Source organism: Coregonus clupeaformis, unplaced genomic scaffold (genome assembly GCF_020615455.1).
Source record: "Coregonus clupeaformis isolate EN_2021a unplaced genomic scaffold, ASM2061545v1 scaf1176, whole genome shotgun sequence".
Taxonomy (NCBI): Eukaryota; Metazoa; Chordata; class Actinopteri; order Salmoniformes; family Salmonidae; genus Coregonus; species Coregonus clupeaformis.
Genome location: NW_025534630.1, coordinates 1 through 8,852, shown reverse-complemented (window position 1 = coordinate 8,852; position 8,852 = coordinate 1).

The window sequence follows — 8,852 nt, the reverse complement described above, 5'->3', positions numbered from 1 at the left end:
TAAACCAGACATAACAGACTGACCAGCAACCCGGCACACGTGAGACTATTGCAGCATAGATACTGGAGGCTGAAACACAGGGGGGTCGGGACTTTGTGGCCCTGTCCACCGAACCCGGATAGGCCAACCATCTTGGCAGGATATAACCCCACCCACTTTGCCAAAGCACAGCCCCCACACCACCAGAGAGGGATATCAACAGCCCACCAACCTACTACCCCATAATGAGACAAGGCTGGAGTACAGCCGCACGGAGATCCCCACCGCACGTATCCCGTGGGGGCGCAAGACCGAACAGGAAAATGACGCCAGAAGATGACTCCACCCAGTCAAGCCGGTGAGCCTGGCACGACAACGGAGCCCCTCCTAGGGACGGCAGAAAGAGACTAGTGAGTTGAGTGACTCAGCCCCCAAATAGAGGATCAGAGGCAGAGGATCCCAGTGGAGAGAGGGGAGCCGGCCAGGCAGGAGAATCCCAGTGGAGAGGGGAGCCGGCCAGGCAGAGACAGCAAGGGCGATTCATCACTCCAGTGCCTTGGCCATTCACCCAGACTCAGTGGTAGGGTAGCTACGTAAATAAAAATACTTTAAAGTTACTACTTAAGTAGTTTTTTTGGGGGCATTCCCACTTTACTTTACTATTTATATTTTTTGACAACTTTTACTTTTACTCTGCTACATTCCAGCTAAACGAAATAATGTACTTTTTTACTCCATACATTTTCCCTGACACCTAAAAGCACTTTTACATTGTGAATGCTTAGCACGACAGAAAATGGTCCAATCTACGCCTTATCACCAGAACATCCCTGGTCATCCCTACTGCCTCTGATCTGGTGGACTCACTGAAAAACACACATGCTTCGCTTGTAAATGATGTCTGAGTGTTGGAGTGTACCTGGCTATCTGTAGATTTAAAAAAACAAGAAAAATGTTGCCTTTGGTTTGCTTAATATAAGAATTTTATATTATTTGTACTTTCACTTTACTTTTGATACTAGCTATAATTTAGCAACTAGCATTTACTTTTGATACATAGTATATATTTAAAACCAAATACTTTAGACTTTTACTCAATAGTATTTACAGGGTGGATTCTTTTACTTTTACTTGAGTCATTTTCTTATTAAGGTATCTTTACTTTTACTCAAGTATGAGACTTGAGTACTTTTTCCACCTACTGGGCCAGACTACACTCAAATTATAGGATCTACTGAAGAGATGAGTCTTCAGTAAAGACTTAAAGGTTGAGACCGAGTCCATGGCGTCTCTATATGGATCGGGCAGACCATCCCATAAAAATTGAGCTCTGTAGGAGAAAGCCCTGCCTCCCAGCTGTTTGCTTAGAAATTCTAGGGACAATAAGGGGAGGTATGCGCTTTGTGACCGTGAGCGTACGTGTAGGTATTGCACGGCAGACCAAACGGAGAGATGGTAGAGCGAAGCCCATGGTGCCGTTTTGTAGTTAGCAGTAAACCCTGAAATCAGCAGCCTTAACAGGAAGCCAGTGTAGGCACTTGAAAGTAATTGACCACATTTTTTGCTCATTTAAGACTCTAGCAGGCCGTGGTTTAGCACCAACTGGTATTTATTTAGTGTTTTATCCGGGGTAGCTGGAGAGTAGAGCACTGAAGTATTAGACCCAGAAGCGAGAAAAACATGGATTATCTTTTACTGCATCAAACTGAAATATTCTTTGATATGTTCACCAAAAGAGACAGTGGTCCAGAGTAACGCAGACGCCCTTCACAGTTTTATTTGGAGACGCACTGTACAAACCATCAAGATTCATTATCAGATCAAACAGCAGATCTCTTTGTTTTTGGGACCTAGGAACTAGCATCTCTGTTTTTGTCCGAGATAAAAGTAAAACATTTGCCCATCCACTTCTTCCTTATGTCTGAAACACAGTTTCATGGGTAGGCAGTTTTGGGACTCTCTACTATGTTCCATCGAAATGTACAGCTGTGTGTCAGTCTGCATTGAAAGTTGATGCATTGTGTTTCCCCAACGACATCACCAAGAGGTAGAATATATAGTGAAAACTAATAGGTGGTCTAAAACGGAACCTTGGAGGGAACACTAACCTTACCATCATTTGTCAGAGGACAAACCATCCACAGAGACAACCTGATATCTTTCCGACGATAAGATCTTAAACCAGGCAAGAAACTTGTCCGTCAAGACCACTTAGAGTTTCCAATTTCCAAAAGAATGGGGTGATCGATGGCGACAAAAGCGGCACTCAGTCTAGGAGCACGAGGACAGATGCAGAGCCTTTCTGATGCTATTAAAGTTACTCTCCAGACACCTTCACGAGTGCAGTCTCAGCAAAATAATGGTGTCTAATACCAGACTAGTTGGCAGTTCCCGGGCAGACTTGTAAGTGCTTTTGAGCTTGGGAGGAAATACTGTAGATCTCCAAGAAGAGTCCAAATGTTGCTTTCTCAAATGATCAGTATGTATGAATTTATGGTTAGATCAGAATCGCTGCTTATAATCATTCGCTAGCAAGTGAGAATTAAGTGAAACCACAAGTCCAAATCTGACCGCTAATGTAGGAAAGCGACCAATTTTAGGACAACAACAGAACGTAGATGCATACTGAGTGTCTGTCAGTGACGTATGCTCTCATGTGATTGGAGTGCAGCCAAAGACAAAATGGTTTTTTTTTTTTTTTTTTTTTGAGCGCTGAGACTATCCTAGCAGCTGAGCTCACTCAGCTTCTAGCCGCACGCTGGATTGGCTATTATTTAATATTTTTTTAAATCAAGGGAGGCGCAACGCTTGCTGGCTTCTAAGCTCAGGTGGCAACAATGCTGTTACATTTTTACTAGATAGCATCAGATAGAGTTACAGGATACAGAGACAGAGGGGGCGCCACTTTTTCGCCTACTCGGATGCTTTCTCCCGGTCAGATATTGGCTCTTGCTAATTGAAGGAAAATTTAGAAACACAGAGACGAAAAGATAAACTATTGTTTATGTTTTTATTTTTTATTTTCTTGGTCACACTATTTGGGGAAGCCTGGCTATCCCTTGGAATGGAATACACGCCACCACCACACACACACACACACGCCACTAACACACACACACTTTCACATACACACACACACACAGGGTGGCTCTCAAGGTGGGGTATTCATCTCTTTCTCTCTCTCTCTCTCCCCCTAACCTCCTCTCTCTCTCTTTCCCTAACCTCCTCTCTTTCTCTCTTCTCTAACGCCTCTCTCTCTCTCCCTAACCCTCCTTTCTCTCTCTCTCAGCTCTCAACTTTTTTTCTAACCTCCTCTCTCTCCCACCTCCCCGCCTCAATCCCTTTTTTTTTCTCTCTCTCTTTTTCCTCCAACCTCTTTTTTTTCTCTCTCTCTCTTTCTTTCCTACCTCCTAACCCCCCTCTCTCTCTCTCTCTCTCCTATCCTCCCTCTCTCTCTCTCTCTCACCTCTTCTCTCTCTCTCTCTCTCTGTAACCTCCTTTCTCTCTCCCCTAACCTCCTCTCTCTCCTAACCTCCTTTTTTTTTTTTTCTCTCTCTCTCTCCCTCCCCCTCAACCCCTCTCTTCCTAACCTCCTCCTCCTCTTCTCTCTCTCTCTCTCTCTCTCTCTAACCTCCTCTCTCCCACCCCCTCTTCTCTCTCTCCCAACCTCCTCTCTCTCCCCACCTCCTCTCTCTCTCTCTCTCCACCCCCTCTCTCTCTCTCCTAACCCCCCCTCTCCTCTCTGTCTCTCCTAACCTCTCATCTCTCTCTCCCCCCCCTCTCTCTCTCTCTCTCTCTCTCTCTCTCTCTCCTAACCTCCTCTCTTTTTTTTTTCTGCTTTCTTGTCTTTTGTGTTTATTCATGAAATAGAAGCACTTCTATGGAGAGTGGATGAAGGAGATACGAGAACACATTAACAAGACACCTGCCTTCTCACACCCATTCAAGTGCAGGCTACACACATTGAACACACACACACACAGCTGACAAAAGCTGACACACACACACACACACAACCACACACACGGAACACATAGACATGCACACCACCTTGCACCTTGACTGGCCAAACTTGTTGACAACCTCACTCACAGAGCTGAGTGGCAACACTGTGTATTAATAAGATGTTCCTTCCCAGTGTTTAAACTTTATTCCTGCAACATTGTATTAATAAGATGTTCCTTCCTCAGTGTTTAAACTTCTATTCCTGGGCAACATTGTATTAATAAGGCGTTCCTTCTCAGTGTTTAAAATCTATTCGCAACATTGTATTAATAAGGTGTTCCTCCTCAGTGTTTAAACTCTATTCCTGCAACTATTGTATTAATAAGGTGTTCTGTCTCAGTGTTTAAACTTCTATTCCTGCAACATTGTATTAACCAGGGATTCTGCAACATTGTATTAATCAGTGTGTTCTGTCTCAGTGTTTAGTCTCTATTCCTGCAACATTGTATTAATAAGGTGTTCCGTCCTCAGTGTTTAAAACTCTATTCCTGCAACATTGTATTAATAAGTGTGTTCCATCAGTGTTTAAAACTTATTCCTGCAACATTGTATTAATAAGGTGTTCCGCCCTCAGTGTTTAAACTCTATTCTGCAACATTGTAATAATGGGTGTGTCCCTTCCTCAGTGTTTAAACCCTATTCCTGCAACATTGTATTAATAAGGTAGCCCAGTGTTTAAACTCTATTCTGGCAACAAAGATTGTATTAATACAGGTGTTCGTCTCATGTTTGGTAAACTTATTCTTGTATTAACTGTATTAATAAGGTGTTCTTTCCCCAGTGTTTAAACTTCTATTCCTGCAAATATTGTATTAATAAGGTGTTCTGGTCCTCAGTGTTTAAACTCTATTCTGCAACATTGTATTAATAAGGTGTTCCACTGGGTGTTTAAACTTTATTCCTGCAACATTGTATTAATAAGGTGTCCTCATTCTCAGTGTTTAAAACTCTACTCCGCAAACACTTGTATTACTAAGGTGTTCTGTTCCTAAGTGCTTAAACTCTATTCCTGCAACATTGTATTAATAAGGTGTTCCATCATGTGTTTAAACTCTATTCTGCAATATTGTATTAATAAGGTGTCCCGTCCTCAGTGTTTAAACTCTATTCTGCAAACATTGTATTAATAAGGTGTTCCATCCTCAGTGTTTAAACTCTTCATTCTGCAACATTGTATTAATACAGTTCCATCCTCAGTGTTTAAACTTATATCCTCTAAAAATATTGTATTAATAGTGTTCCTTCCTCAGTGTTTAAACTCTGCTCCTGCAACATTGTATTAATAAGGTGTTCTGTCTCAGTGTTTAAAAACTCTATTCTGCAACAGATTGTAGAATACATGATAGGTGTTCTGTCCAGTGTTTAAATCCCTTCTATTCCTGTAACATTGTATTAATAAGGTGTTCTTTCCTCAGTGTTTAAAACTCTATTCCTGCAACATTGTATTAATGAGGTGTTCTGTCCTCAGTGTTTAAACTTCTATTCCTGCAACATTGTATTCATTAGGTGTTCCCATCTCAGTGTTTAAACTCTATTCCTGCAACATTGTATTAATAAGGTGTTCCATCAGTGTTTAAACTCTATTCCTGCAACATTGTATTAATAAGGGTGTTCCCACATCAGTGTTTAAACTCTATTCCTGCAACATTGTATTAATAAGATGTTCTGGTCTCTGTGTTTAAACCATATCCTGCAACTATTGTATTAATAAGTGTGTTCCGCCTCACAGTGTTTAAACTTATTCCTGCAACATTGTGATGATAAGTGAATAATCCCCAGTGTTTAAACTCTATTCCTGCAACATTGTATTAATAGGTGTGTCTGTCATCACTGTGTTTAAATCCCCATTCTTACAACATTGTATTAATAAGGTGTTCTGTCCTCAGTGTTTAAACTCTATTCCTATGGCAACATTGTAATATTGGGAAGGTGTTCCTTCCTCTTAAGCTAACTCTATTCCTGCAACATTGTACTAATAAGGTGTTCCGCCCTCAGTGTTTAAACTCTATCTCTGCAATATTGTATTAATAAGTGTCCCATCTCAGTGTTAAACTCTCTATTCCTGCAACATTGTCTTAATAAGGTAGTTCCATCAGTGTTTAAACTCTATTCTGTAACATTGTATTAATAAGGTGTCTCCTTACCTCAGTGTTTAAACTCTATTCCTGCAACATTGTATTAATAAGGTGTTCCGCCTCAGTGTTTAAACTCTATTCCTGCAACATTGTATTAATAAGGTGTTCTGACCTCAGTGTTTAAATCTACTCTGCAACATTGTATTAATAAGGTATTCCCATCTCAGTGTTAAAACCCTATTCCGCACACATTGTATTAATAAGGTGTTCCATCCAAAGTGTTTAAACTCTATTCCTGGCAATATTGTATTAATAATGTCTTCCATCAGAGTTTAAACTCTATTCTATGCAACATTGTATTAATAAGGTGTTCTATCAGTGTTTAAACTCTATCAACATTAGACATTAAGCAGTGTGTTCTATCCTCTGTGTTTAAACTCTATTCCTGCAACATTGTATTAATAAGGTGTCTCCATCTCAGCGTTTAAACTCTATTCTGCAAAGTTATTGTATTGCTGTGTTCCATAAGTAAAGTTTAAACTCTATTCCTGCAATATTGTATTAATAAGGTGTCCCATCCTCAGTGTTTAAACTCCTATCCCTGCAACATTGTATTAATAAGGTGTTCTGTCCTCAGTGTTTAAACCTCTATTCCTGCAACATTGTATTAATATGGTGTTCTGTCCTCAGTGCTTAAACTCTATTCCTGCAACATTGTATTAATAAGGTGTTCCATCAGTGTTTAAACTCTATTCCTGCAACATTGTATTAATAAGGTGTTCTGTCCTCAGTGTTTAAACTCTATTCCTGCAACATTGTATTAATAAGGTGTTCCATCAGTGTTTAAACTATCTGCAACATTGTATTAATAAGGTGTTCCATCCTCAGTGTTTAAACTCTATTCCTGCAACATTGTATTAGCAAGGTGTTCCGCCCTCAGTGTTTAAACTCTATTCCTGCAACATTGTATTAATAAGGTGTTCCATCAAAGTTTAAACTCTATTCCTGCAACATTGGCCAGGCCATTAAAAAGGTGTTCTGTCCTCAGTGTTTAAACTCTATTCCTGCAACATTGTATTAATAAGGTGTTCTGTCCTCTGCGTTTAAACTCTATTCCTGCAACATTGTATTAATAAGTGTGTTCCTTCTCAGTGTTTAAACTCTATTCCTGCAACATTGTATTAATAAGGTGTTCTGTCCATGTTTAAACTCTATCTCTGCAACATTGTATTAATAAGGTGTTCCATCAGTGTTTAAACCTATTCCTGCAACATTGTATTAATAAGGTGTTCCATCAGTGTTTAAACACTATTCCTGCAACATTGTATTAATAAGGTGTTCCATCCTCAGTGTTTAAACTCCATTCCTGCAACATTGTATTAATAAGGTGTTCTATCCTCAGTGTTTAAACTCTATTCCTGCAACATTGCATTAATAAGGTGTTCTGTCCTCAGTGTTTAAACTCTATTCCTGCAATATATCAGGGACATTAAGGTGTTCTCATTCTCAGTGTTTAAACTCTATTCCTGCAACATTGTATTAATAAGGTGTTCCATCAGTGTTTAAACCTCTATTCCTGCAACATTGTATTAATAAGGTGTTCCATTCTCTAGTGTTTAAATCCCATTCCTGCAAAATATCAGGTATTAATATGTTCTGTCCCGTGTTTAAACCCTATTCCTGCAATACTGTATTAAGGTGTTCTGTCCTCAGTGTTTAAACTTATTCCTGCAACATTGTATTAATAAGGTGTGTTCTGTCCTCCTGTGTTTAAACTCTATTCCTGCAACATTGTATTAATAAGGTGTTCCATCAGTGTTTAAACTCTATTCTGCAACATTGTATTAATAAGGTGTTCTGGTCTAAGAACTCTCTATTCCTGCAACATTGTATTAGCCAAGGCAGTTCTGTCCTCCTCAGTGTTTAAAACTCTATTCAATAAGGTGTTCCATCCCCAGTGTTTAAACCTATTCCTGCAACATTGTATTAATAAGGTGTTCTGTCTCAGTGTTTAAACTATATTCACAAGGTGTTCCATCCCTGCGTTTAAACTCTATTCAATAAGGTGTTCCATCCTCAGTGTTTAAACTCTATTCAATAAGGTGTTCCATCCTCAGTGTTTGCAAGTTCTAGTCAATAAGGTGTTCGATCCTCAGTGTTTAAACTCTATTCAATAAGGCCCATCCTCAGTGTTTAAACTCTAGTCAATAAGGTGTTCCATCCTCAGTGTTTAAACTCTAGTCAATAAGGTGCCCCTTTGCTTGAATGTATTGTTGCTGTACATGAAGGACCTAAATCCTCCCTTCAGATGTGTGTGTGTGTGTGTGTGTGTGTGTGTGTGTGTGTGTGTGTGTGTGTGTGTGTGTGTGTGTGTGTGTGTGCAGCATGTACATGCTTATAGGGATTATCTTTTCATAGTTCATTCAGGGAACTGGCCATCAAAAATACATCTTTGATAATCATTCACAACACCTCTGATCAGAAGCACATTTGGTTCTTCTGACACTGTAGTGCTCCCTCCCCCTCCCTCGCTCTGGTAATATATCTCAAATCCGCTCCTTGGTGTGGGGACCAACCAGGATGCAAGAACAGGAGATGAGAGATTACGTGTGAAGCAGGTATTATTGCCCCACAAATACCAGGTCTAGGATCAGTTATACAACCTACAGATCCTTCAATACAATGCAAAACTGAACATAGATCTGTGTGTGTGTGTGTGTGTGTGTGTGTGTTTTAGTACACAGCTTGAGCTGCAGCATCATCAAAGGAGCACCTGTCTTGATGAACCAATAG